Source organism: Loxodonta africana, chromosome 19 (genome assembly GCF_030014295.1).
Source record: "Loxodonta africana isolate mLoxAfr1 chromosome 19, mLoxAfr1.hap2, whole genome shotgun sequence".
Taxonomy (NCBI): Eukaryota; Metazoa; Chordata; class Mammalia; order Proboscidea; family Elephantidae; genus Loxodonta; species Loxodonta africana.
In genome coordinates this window covers 18,153,874-18,166,529 of record NC_087360.1, presented here as the reverse complement: position 1 = coordinate 18,166,529, position 12,656 = coordinate 18,153,874, and the positions used below count along the sequence as shown (strand labels likewise).

Genomic DNA, 12,656 nt, shown 5'->3' with positions numbered 1-12,656 from the left:
CATTTGGTCAGTTTCTGACCCCCCCGCCCTCTCATCTCCCATCCAGACAGGAGCTGCGCACATAGTCTCATGTGTCTACTTGATCCAAGAAGCTCATTCCCCACCAGTATTATTTTCTATCCCATAGTCCAGTCCAATCCCTGTCTGAAGAGTTGGCTTTGGGAATGGTTCCTGTCTTGGGCTAACAGAAGGTCTGGGGACCATGATTTCTGGGGTCCTTTTTTTTTCTAGTCTCAGTCAGACCATTAAGTCTGGTATTTTTAGAAGAATTTGAGGTCTGCATCCCACTGCTGTCCTGCTCCCTCAGAGGTTCTCTGTTGTGTTCCCTGTCAGAGCACTCATGGGTTGTAGCTGGGCACCATCTAGTTCTTCTGGTCTCAGGCTGATGTAGTCTCTGGTTTATGTGGCCCTTTCTGTCTCTTGGGCTCATAATTACCTTGTATCTTTGGTGTTCTTCGTTCTGCTTTGCTCCAGGTGGGCTGAGACCAATTAATGCATCTTAGATGGCCATGTGCTAGCATTTAAGACCCCAGGTGCCACTCTCCAAAGTACAACACATATTTTTGGGGGACACAGTTCAATCCATAACATTCCACCCATTGGCCCCCCATTTGCCACATGCAAAACACATTTACCCCGTCATGTCATCCCAAAAATCTTAAATCCGTTCCAAGTGCAAAACCTCATCTTCTGAATCAACTAAATCAAATATGGGTGAGACTTCAGGCATATTCCTTCCTGGGGGAAAATTCTTCTTCATCTGTGAACCTGTAAAATGTAGAATACAAGTTATCTGTTCCCAAAGTACAGTGGTGGAACAGGGACAAAGTAGGTATTTCCATACAAATGGAAGAATTTAGAGAGAAAGAAGGGATAACAGGCACCAAGCAAGTCCAAAACCCAACAGAACAATTTACGTTAGTTCTCAAGGCTTGAAAACAATCCTAACTGTTCTCTGAGACTTCTCTGGATAACGGCCCCACCCTCCAAACTCTGGGTGTTGGCCCCACCCTCTCGATTCTAGGTAGAGGCCCCTGGGCCCTGGGCTTCCCCTCAGCCTTCCAGGCCCACTGGGATAGCAGCTCTGCTCCCTCAGCTTTGGGTGACCCCATTCTCCTAGTCTATCTGAGTGTTGGCCCCACCCCCTCAGCCCCAGCAGGCCCTATTCTTCTGCCCTTGGGCATGGCAGCCGCTCCCCCTCAGCTTTGGGCACCAGCCCGATCCCCCTGGCACACCTTAACAGCAGCCCTACTCTCCAGAAATGAGTTGGCGAAGACCAACACTTTGAAACCTAGGAGGCTATGGCCCTGCTCTTTGAGAGGCAAGAGACCATGGTACCACCCTTTGAAACCATGAAGGCCCTGCTTCCTGTGCTCCTTCCAACAGTTCTGCTAATCTCCGAGCTGCTCCAGGGATGGTCCTTTTCTTTTCTTGGAGGACAACAGAAGTAGCCCTTTTGGTCTCTTTCTTGCCTATAGAATTCGAGATGCAGACAGTGTTTTTTCCTTTTGTTCATTGTCTTTTGCCCTCAGTCTAAGCAGATGGTTTTTTTTGCTGTGGTAGTTGGTTAGATCCATCAGTCACAGGCCTAATTTCTTTAACAAAAGTTTGTGTAGTCACATCCTTGGTGAACGTTCTAGGACACATGTCCTTAATTTGTACAACAGTATATAGATCTTTAAGTTCTGTTTTCATTTTGCATAGTTCATTTTTAAATTTATTTTTTCCTCTAGCATTTTGCTACAAGGAGCAAGGAGAAACCACACGGCCCCTTCAAGATCATGCTTAGAAATCTCATCAGCCAGATATCCAAGTTCATCACTTGCAAGTTCCACCTTCCACCAAACATTTGAACATAATTCAGACAAGTTCTTCAGCACTGCGTAAAAAGCGTCGCACTTCCTCCATTGTCCAATCCCATGCTCATTGTTTTCTTTTAAAGCCTCACCAGGAGCACATTGGTAGCAACATTCTGTCGCTGGCGCCATATGTGTTCTCTAAGATGATCCTTTCTCTGCAGCTCTCCTCACGTCCTTCTGAGCTCTCACCAGAATTGCCTTTGATGTCCATAATCCTCCCAACAGTCTCTTCAAGGCAATCTAGACCTTTATTCACTATTAGGCACCTTGAAACTCTACTAGCCTCTACCCATTACCCAATTCCCAAACTGCTTCCACACTGTAGGTATCTGTTAAAGCAGCACCCCGCTTTTCCGGTTCCAAATTCTGTCTTCATTATCTAGTGTTGCTGTAACAGAAATACCACCCAGAACAACAACAACAACAAAAACCCATTGCCGTCAAGTTGATTCTGACTCATAGCAACCCTATAGGACATAGAACTGTCCCATAGAGTTTTCAAGGAGCACCTGATGGATTCGAACTGCTGACCTTTTGGTTAGCAGCCGTAGCTCTTAACCACCAAGGTTTCCAGAAATACCACAGTGGATAGCTTTAACAAACAAATTTATTTTCTCACAGTTTAGGAGGCCGAAAGTCCAAATTCAGGGCGCTGGCCCTAGGGGAAGGCTTCCTTTCTCTGTCGACTCTGGAGGGAGGTTCTTGTTTCTTCTGAGCTGCTCCTGGGTAGTCTTCATGTGGCTTGGCATCTCTCTTCCAGTTCAGATGGTTACCTTAAAAATAAACCCAATTCATATTTCCAGCCTCCCCGGAGAGATGAATGAAATTAATCTGATTTTTCCTCTTTCCCTCCCTCCCTCCTCTCTTGTCTCCCTCCTTCCCATCCTTCCTTCTTTCCGGGTTACTGTGGAAATCGGTGTTATAGCTTCCTTTCTTTTCGTTATTCTGTTTGTTTGAATCTCCTTTTTCCTTATGTTTGGTTCTGTGTGTGGTCAATTTCAGCTTGAGGCAATCAGTGCAGGTATTCAGTAACATATAAAGCTTCATTTATTTGTGTTTATAAGTTGGAATCTTATTCCACTTCTTCCTGAGCCTAAGGGGAAATCTTAGAAAAATCCACTGAGATTTAAGTTATAAACACACTACTTAATTACTGCACAGGCTTAACCACAGAGTTTGCTGTCGCAATGTAAATACCCAGCTGAGTGCCTGAAAGAAGCCTCCACACTTCCACCATGTGACTCTCTTGGGCTTTCTATTCCTGCCCTCTATCTGGCAAACAAAAATATGGAATCTGTCCCAAGAGCTTCTATGAAAACTGGTTTAAAAACTTTATAAATGGCTCAGTGAAAGGCTTAAAACTTTGCTGCATCTGTTCCATTTTGCCAGCTTTCTCCAAACTACTTTTAAAAATCAAAATGGTTACTTTTCTTGAGAACCTTACTATTGTATTTTTAATAAATTTAACTTGTTACAGGTTTTTAAAAATCCAGTTTTAAGATTTGTTTCTCTTTCCATTCTTAAGTAACATACCCTAAATAAGCAAAACAGCCTCCCTGACTCACTCTTTTGCTCTCCATAGACTTTATAGGATGAAACGTGTTCAGGCTTTAGAATTCTAAAACAACTAGTTTAAGATGAAATAACAGCTATGTAAGTGAACCAGAGACTGAAGAAATTATTTCATCAGTTTAAAACAATAAAATTTCATTGGTTTTAATATAATTAAAAATCTGTTTGAAGAGATCAGCGTGTATCTTTGGTAAAATTAACTGACACACACTAAACAAATGTGCCATACTTGCCTGTGTTTGAAATGAATTGATGAAATCAGAAAATTATGTTATCATTCCTTTTAGAATGTTCCTACTTTTCAGTCATTCAGTCATTTACAGTATTTTCTGAGCACCTGCTATGAGTCAGGCACTGTCCTAGGTGCTGGGATCCAGCAGTGAATAAAGGCATCAAGGCCCCTCCTGTCATGGACGTTATCTTCTGGCAGGGGTGAGGATTAGCAGGGAGCTATAACAAATAAGGAAAACATCAATAATGATTTCTGAGCAATGAATTAAAATAGGATGATACAGTGATTGAGTGACTCTGAAATTGAGTAGGCCGGAAATGCCTGAGAAGGTGACATTTAAGCTGGTGTCTGCATAACAAGAGCCAGCCATGCAAACATCAGAGGAAGCAAATTCTAAGCAGAAGGAATAGTCTTAAAGTGGAAATGAGTTGGGGGTTCAAAAACAGAAAGAAGGCCACTGAGAGTGAAGCACAGTATTTGTGTTGGGGTGACAGGGAGGGGTTGGGGACCAAAGAATAAAGGTAAGATTAAAGTCAGATAGATAGACAGGAGTTTGGATTTTATCAATTTAGTGGCAAGTCATTGGGGGATTTTAGACAAAGGCCAGACATACTGCAATTTAGGTGTAAAGAATGGTTGTGTTTGTTGGGAAGGCATCTTAGTGTGGGTTTTCTAGAGGAGCAAAACCAGTGAAATGTATATAGATGCACATAGAGAGAGAGATTTACTTCGAGGAAATGGCTCAGACAATTGTGAGGAAATGGCTCAGACAATTGTAGGGGCTGACGAGTCCCAAATCTTTGGGTGGTCAGACAAGAGGCTGATAACATCACTCTGACCTCTCCTGGCTCATGCGGTTGCGGGGACTGATGAATCCAAAACCCTCAGGTCTGGGGACAGGCTGGAGGCCTCTGCTGGCTTACGGAGTTGCGGAGGTTGATGAATCTAAAACCTGCAGGTCAGGTAACAGGCTGGAGGCCCCTGCTAGTTTACATCTCAGGAACTAGGCCAGACGCCAAGAATATTGTGGGATCCAAAAAAGAGAGGAAGCTTTGCCAGAACATTCTTTTACATCATGGATGCAGACCACATTTCTGAGGAAACTTCTCTTTCAACTGATTGGCTGCTCATATCAGATCAGAAAAATGGGAGGTGATACATAGTGTCTGCCAAACCACGGTGAATTATAGCCTAGCCAACTTGACGCATAACAGTAACCATCAGAGGGAGACCAAGTAGGCAGTTGGCAGTAGTTGAGGATAGAGATGGTAGTGGCTTGAATTAGTTTGCTAATAATGGACACAGTGTAAAGTGGACAGATTGGGATATGTTTTGGAGGTATGGCCGATTTGCTTGTGTTGCAGATTTTGACTTTCGAAGGAGGGTGGATGGTACCTTTACTGATGTAGTAAAAAAAACTGGGGGAAGGACAAGCTTTTGAGGAAAATTAGGAGTTTTGTCCATTTCAATTTTAAGATACCTATTACTGAAGTCAATTGGAGATGTCAAATAAGCAATTGAATATATGACTCTGGAGTTCCAGGGAGAGAGAGACCAGGGCTAGAGGTGTAGATTTGGGATTAAGCAGCAGACAGCAAGCATTTAAAACCATTAGACTTGATAAAATTCTGAGGGAAGTTGTATGGGTTGAGAAGAGGAGGAGACCTAGTGCCCTGGGGCACTCCACAAGAAAGAGCCAGCAAAGGTGGCTGAGAAGGAACAGACAGTGATGTGGGGGAAAACCAATGGATTGTGGCATCAGAGAGAAACCAGAAGAGAAACAAGAAGTTCCAAGAAGGCGGGGTGGAAACTGTCAGATGCTACTGAGAGGTCAAGTTAGATAAGAACAACGGTGACATTGGCTTTGAGAGTCGTTCATAATTTTAACAAGAGCATTCTCCGTAGAATAGATTTGAATGGGTCAAGGAGAGAATAGAAGTGGGTAAGAAGATGGTGATTAGAGACAACGCTTAAATCACAGAGGATTATGTCAAGGATAGATATCACAGGTAATAACGATATTTTCTAGAAGAGAATAGGGATAGCAGACATGTACTTTATTCCCAGTGTGGACGTACAGAAGTGCTGCCCCAGATAATGCATTAGTAGAACTGTGGTTCGTCACCGTGTGAATGCTGTTGAATGGAGCATGGCCACAGAGTTCCTCATGTAGCCGCACTCCCGGGATGTGCGAAGTAACTCACTTGACTAGTCTCAGGCTGTGATTTTAAATGTTTCAAGCTAGAAATAGTACACAGTGCACAGTTGATGTAGTGCCTCTGGGCTTCCAAATCGCTGATCGGTAGGCTCTTCTGCATTTTTTAAAAAGTGTCTTCTGGGTATTCCTTCCAGTAACTGTGAGTGTTTGCTAGGGCACTCTTCAATATTGTTTTTCCATTTCCACCATTTTTGAAAAATAATTTATCCAGGAACAATTTTTCGTATGCTACCAGTAAAGCTTTTTCCTTGACCTGCATCTTCTTGGTGTATAGTCTTACAGTGTTGTGCCATTATCTTAGGTTTGGTGACAAGAGTTTCTAGGTTTTGTCCGTTAAATGTCTTTGATTTTGTGGTGCATTATAATTTTTCTCAATTGAGTAGATGCTCAGGGGACTTTTTTTAGGACCATTTTCTCTCTCCTTGTTGTGTGTCATCGAGTCAGTTCCAACTCATGGCAGTCCTGTGTGACCGAGTAGAACTGCCCCCGTAGGATTTCCCAGGCTACCGTCTTTATGGGAGCAGATCTCCAGGCCTTTTCTCCTGCAGAGCCACTGGATGGGGTTTGAACCGTCAGCCTTTCGGTTCGCAGTCGAGTGCTTAACCATCACGCCACCAAGGCTCCTTTCTCTCTCCTTACTTTACCTAAAAAGTATCCACTTGCTGTGTGTGCTTCTACCCATTGTTTAAAAAACCGCACTCTTCTTTGCTTCTTGCCTTCACAGGTTTTATGTGTGCTTTAGTTCCTCTCTGGCTGTTGTAGTCCACAAGAAGAGACACAGGCAGTCTACACTGGTGATCAAAACTAACTTAGCCTGCAGAATCCTCAGACTTACTATTCCGGATAGTAAAGTAGCACTAGGATATCAGAGTTATTAAATGCCAGATTTTGCCTTAAATATCCAGTAGTGCTGGCAGTTGTTTAACTGTGCAAGCCAGTGGTTCTGTGACCCAGGCTATGGATTTGTGGTAAAAGCAGGAAGGTGTATTATGTTGATGATTATTTGACTTTGAAGTAAGAAGTTGTGATTGGTAGGTAGTCAGATATTGAGCCTCCCTGACCAAAGGAAAATTCAGTTATCATTCATTGTCTGACTTTTCACTTTCCAAACTTAGAAACTGAATATATTTGGATAACAAGGGCTACTTGTTTTTGTAACATTGGGCTAATTGTATAAGCACAGACTGGGATTTGCCCAATTAATACATTTTGTTTTGCTTTTCATCAGAACTATTAACTTATACAGTCAAATAATTTAACCTTATTCATATGAATAAATAACTGAAGGCAGTTTCTTTTCACTCTTTTGGGGGAAATATGCAACTTGGGCTTTTATTCCTCACCCTCTTACAGCATGAAGGTTTCAGAACACTGTAAGAATGAAAAACTGAGGTGGTGGTGGTGGGGGCAGCCCAGATGTTTTGCCTGTAAGTAATCTATTCTTTTCACTGAAAAGTGCAGTAACAAAGAACACTAGTGAATAATAAACATCTGCACAGTTCAAAACTTTTATCTTATTTTCTTTAATAACAGCCTTATTGAGGGATAAGTCACATAGCATATAATTTACCCTTTTAAAGTGGTTTTTAGTTGTGCAGCCATCACCTCTGTCTAATTTTCATCACTGCAGTAAGAAACCTGTACCCATTAGCAGTCACTCCCCATGGCCCCCTCCCCTCAGCCCCTGGCAACTACTGATCTACTTTCTGTCTCTGCATTTGCCTACTCTAGATATTTCGTGTAGGTGGGATCATACAATATTAGTTCCTTTGTGTGTGACTTATTTCACTGAGCATATCAAGTTCAAGGTTCATCCACGTCATAGCAGGTTTCAGTATTTTATTTCTCTTTATGGCTGAGTAATAGTCTTTATTCTGAATAATATTCTTTACCCATTCTTCAGTTAGTGGACGTTGAATTATTTCTACTTTTCGGCTATTATGCACGATGCTGCTATTAACACATTCATATATGAGTTTTTGTGTGGATATGTGTTTTCAGTTCTATTGGGTATAGACTTGAAAGTGGAATTGCTGGGCCAAAAAGGCATTTAGCCACAGAACTAGAGATTTTAATAGGCTGTTTGCACCTTTTGTTATTTAAAGAGAAAGACTCCTACATTTAAGGTAAGGTGAGGAAAACTGATCAAGTTTTTTTTTTTTAGTCTGCCCACCTTCCTGGAATTAAGACTTATGTATAAGGTCTCTATGAGTCAGAATCGACTCGAAGGCAATGGGTTTGGTTTTTTTTTTTTTTTGGTACTTTGATAGGAAACCCTGGTGGCGTAGTGGTTAAGTGCTACGGCTGTAAACCAAGAGGTCGGCAGTTCGAATTCGCCAGGGGCTCCTGGGAAACTCTGTGGGGGCAGTTCCACTCTGTCCTGTAGTGTCACTATGAGTCGCAATTGACAGCAGTGGGTTTGGTTTTGGTTTTGGCACTTTGATAATACCACTAGTCATAATTTCACATTTGCTCCCTGGTTACTCAAAAAAATTTATCGGTTGAACGTTTGGATGCAAATAAAGAACAGAAAATCCAGTGGCATAGCAGTAACGAGGCTTTTCTAGTACCGGAACTGAGAACTCCAGGTAGTACTGACTTCAGGCAAGACTTGATCTTCCACTCTGAATAGGGCAGAGCTCTCTGATGGCTTAACAGAAGTCCCCAAGTTGAATCTTACTGGCCCTGATTAACCTGCCTTGGTTTGTGTACTCGTCTCTAGTCAGGGTTTGGGGTAAATTAGGGCTGGGAATGGGTCAAAATCAGGGTTCTACTAGGAAGGGAAGAAAGAATGGATGCTGAAAATAGATCCAACAAGAGTGCACTAAAGAGTCATACCTGTCATTCTAGAGAGCTGATAAGGAAAAGCAAATATGTATTCCCTGCATTTGAGGCAATATCCGGCTACTGAATTCACAAAGCCCATCTTTCCCCAGAGGCCAACTCGTTCTCATTCTCGCCTTTCCTGAGGATCCTTTATATTCTGTGCCTTTTCCTTCTTAAGTATTTGTTTTGGTTAAATCTTATATCGCTTTGTTAAACAAAAGCAACTCATTTGTTTTAAGTGTTAGGAGTGGGCATGTTCATGTGGTAATCACAGTGTTTGAGTTTTAGTATTACAGAGATGCCTGTCACAGTTAAGAATGTTTTGTTTTTGCTCAGTTGATAGTATCTTACTTTATAAAAGGGTTAGGTTTTTAGTGATCAGTGCAACCTGAGTTTTGTCTAAAGAAGCTTCTCTATGACTCCTCCAGCTAATTCTGATAAGTTGTTACCAGTAATACAAAACCCATGAAACCAAACCAGATGCGGTTGAGTCAACTTCGACTCATGGTCGCCTCATTTGTTTTGGAGTAGAACTGCGTTCCATAAGGTTTTCTTTCAATGGCTGATTTCTTAGAAGTAGATCACCAGGCTTTTCTTCCCAGGGCACCACTGGGTGAACTCAAACTGCCAACTTTTCGATTAGCAGCTGAGCACTTTCACCATTTGTACCACGCAGGGACTCCAGAGGAGTAATAAGGGAGGCTTAAACATTTTCCTCTGGGAATCAGTGAGAATTAACTATGCTGTTTTAACGCAGTTAGGCTCTAAGTGAATTTCTACATATCCTGTGAACTATCCAGTTCAGTAACTTAGCTTACATAGCTGTGTTATTTGGTCTTTTTTTTCTTCCCTGCTACATAAACAAACAACCCGAAAATCTCAAGTGGATTACAACCAGCGTTTGTTTTAACTCTCATGGGTCTACAGATTGGTAGAGTTCTGCTCATCTAGGCTTTGCTCAGGTAGGCCAGCCTGGACTTCAGGCTTTTAGCTGAATTTAGGGTTATTTTATGGTTTTATCCTGGGACCTAGGCTGAGTGGCAGTGGCTACCTGGGCATGTTCTTCTCATGTAAGATCATCAGTGTGGCATCTAAGAAGGAGGAGTGGAAACATGAAGTGTCTTCAGCTTGAAACTGGTGCGTTTATATTTCCTCTCAATTTAATTCGCCAAAGTAAGTCACATGGCCAACCACAGTGTCAGTGGGGTCAGAAAATACGTTTCTCCACAATGGTAGGTACTGCAAAGTCATACCGCAAAGAGCATGGGTATGTAATTTTTATAAGGAAAGGAGTGAACGATTGGGAGTGATGATCCACTTAACTGTAGGTGTTATCATAGAAATAAAGATGCATAAAACTATGACAAAAGCAGATGTCTCTTTACAGTGAGTAAATTAGGATTATGGAATAATATAATTGTGTACATTTTAAGTCTGATTAAAACCATTGATGTTCAAATTAAATTAATAAATGAGACTTTTTTTTACTCCTACCCCTGAGAAAGCAAATATGGCAGGGTTATGTTCAACTCCTCTACTTCCAAGTCTAAAGACATTTGCTAAATTGCTTAGTAATTCCTAACGCTAGCCTGTCCTGTAAGTTGTAAAAAGAGCTGAAATTCTTGCTTGTGGTCGTTCTTAAATTATTAACCAACTCTTATTCCCATTCTTTCTCTAAAACTTGGCAGACTACTAATTAGTCAACTTATATATCTGCTCTTAAAAGGATTTCATAATAGCTAGGATAGAGAATTAGTGAAAAGGTGAAACATTTAAAATTACACTTAAAACAACAACAACAGAAAAAGAGGAGCTGCTGAGGCTGCTGTGTACAACCAAACATCTCATGGGATTTGGTTTCTTGGTTTGAAGGTTTAGGGTCATGGGTTCATGAGACAGCCCAGATAATTGACCTGATGACATGTTTTAGTGCTTCTGTTCTACATCCTAGTTCGTTAGGTAGTGCCTGTGGCCATCTGAGGCACAACAACTGGTTTCTTTTCACCTGGAGCAACAGAGGAAGAAGAAGAGTTAGGAATAGGAGGAGGATATGGAATGGGTCAGGAGGGAACAGTTCCTGGAGAAGGTCATCATGCTTGGTAGAGGATTAGTGAAAGAGAGGAAGACTCTCAATGAAATGGATTGACCCAGTAGCTACAATGATGAGCTCAAGCATAGCAACAGTTGCAAGGATGGCGCAGGACCAGGCAGTGTTTTGTTCTGTTGTACATAGGGTCACTATGAGTCGGAACCTACTCAGTGGCACCTAACAGCAATATGGAATGTGTGACTAATTGCCTCCATGAACAACTGCCTCCTTTGTCATGAGACCAGAAGAACTGGATGGTGCATGGCTACAGTTACTGAACATTTTGATCAAAGATTCTGTACAAGAATCCTGATCAAAAAGGGGAAAATATGAAACAAGATTTCAACTTCTTTTGGACTCCAGACTTTTCTGGAGCCGTGGAGGCTGGATGAACCCGTGAAACTATTGCCGAGATTGTCTTTAAACCTTAAACCAAAAATATCTCCTGAAATCTCCTTAAAATCAAACAGTAGTTTAGCTTAACTAGTAAAGAATATCTGCCTTGAACATTATGCTCTTTTAAGATCCGTCTATATTGGGCTCAAGAAATCAACAGACACGTTGCATTGGGCAAATCTGCTGAAAAGGACATCTTTAAAGTGTTGAAAAGTAAAAACATCACCTGGAAGACTGACCCAAGCCATTGTATTTTCAGTTGCATCATATGCATGCAAAAGCTGGTCAGTGAATAAGGAAGATGGAAGAAGAATTGACGCCTTTGAATTGTGGTGTTGGCGAAGAATATTGAATATACCATGGACTGCGAGAAGAACAAACAAATCTGTCTTGGAAAAGGTACAACCAGAATGCTCTTTAGAAGCAAGGATGGTGAGACTGTGTCTTACGTACTTTGGACATGTTATCAGGAGGAATCAGTCCCTGGAGAAGGACATCATGCTTGGTAAAGTACAGGGTCAGCAGAAAAGAGGAAGACCCTCAACAAGGTGGATTGACACCGTGGCTGCGACAGTGGGCTAAAGCATAATAACGATTGTGAGCATGGTGCAAGACCGGGCAGTGTTCCATTCTGTGGTACACAGGGTCTCTGTGAGTCAGAACTGACTCAACAGCACCTAACAACAACAATATATTGGCGTCAAATTGCCAACAGCAACTGGAAAGATTAGATAGGAACTTCATTGGGCAATGAGTTTATGATAACAGGTGAGGACAGCTCAGAAAAAGAATGTGAGAATGGTTGCACAACTTGAAGAATGTAATCAGTGTCATTGACGTATACATATAGAAAGCTGAGTTGGTATGTTTTTGCTGTGTATATTTTCAACAACAAAATAAAATTATTTTTAAAAATTACGCTTAAAATCTAAGTAACCGGAGGCACACTTCAGAACGTTGTATGCAATGCCTGTATAAATAATTGTTTGTTTTTATCTTTTTAGAGAATTTCCCAGGATGGTGTACAATGATAACGTAGAATTTGAGGCATCTAGGTTTTAAGGGTGAATACAGTGTTTTCTGTACTAATTTAAGTATGGACCTGTTTTCCCCAAGAAGAGTATTTTGAAAAACTAAGGTTCTGTAGGCTATATTTTGTGTAACAAGGTTGTAGGCGATATGTATGTGTTAGGATACATAGGTTCAGCTATGTGTAGTAAGAAAAACTCAACAGTAGCTTAAACAAAGTAACTGATTTCTCCTTCATATAGGAGGTGGCTAGAAGTAGACATGTTGGTATAGTGGCTTCACTGTCATTAGGGATCCAGGCCCTTTCTAACCTGTTAATCCACTATCTTGAGTGTGTTTCTCATGGTTCAAGGTGGCTGCTTGAGCTCCATTCATCATTTCTGTATTCCAGGCAGTAAGAAGAGAAGACTTGCTTCCTCCATTTTAAGACTTCCT

At 41.5% G+C, this 12,656-nt stretch overlaps 1 protein-coding gene and 1 long non-coding RNA gene across 2 annotated transcripts in view; both read left to right on the top strand.

The window, feature by feature from the left end:
- SPPL3 (signal peptide peptidase like 3) overlaps positions 1-12,656 on the top strand; it is a 190,175-nt gene that overhangs the window by 68,162 nt on the left and 109,357 nt on the right. The gene's annotated exons all lie outside the window — the stretch shown is intronic.
- The window catches only part of LOC135228230 (uncharacterized), an 84,043-nt gene that overhangs the window by 67,940 nt on the left and 3,447 nt on the right, over positions 1-12,656 (top strand). The window contains exon 1 of the long non-coding RNA XR_010318589.1: positions 1-12,656. This exon is cut by the window's left edge and continues 67,940 nt beyond it. This is a non-coding gene — a long non-coding RNA (uncharacterized LOC135228230).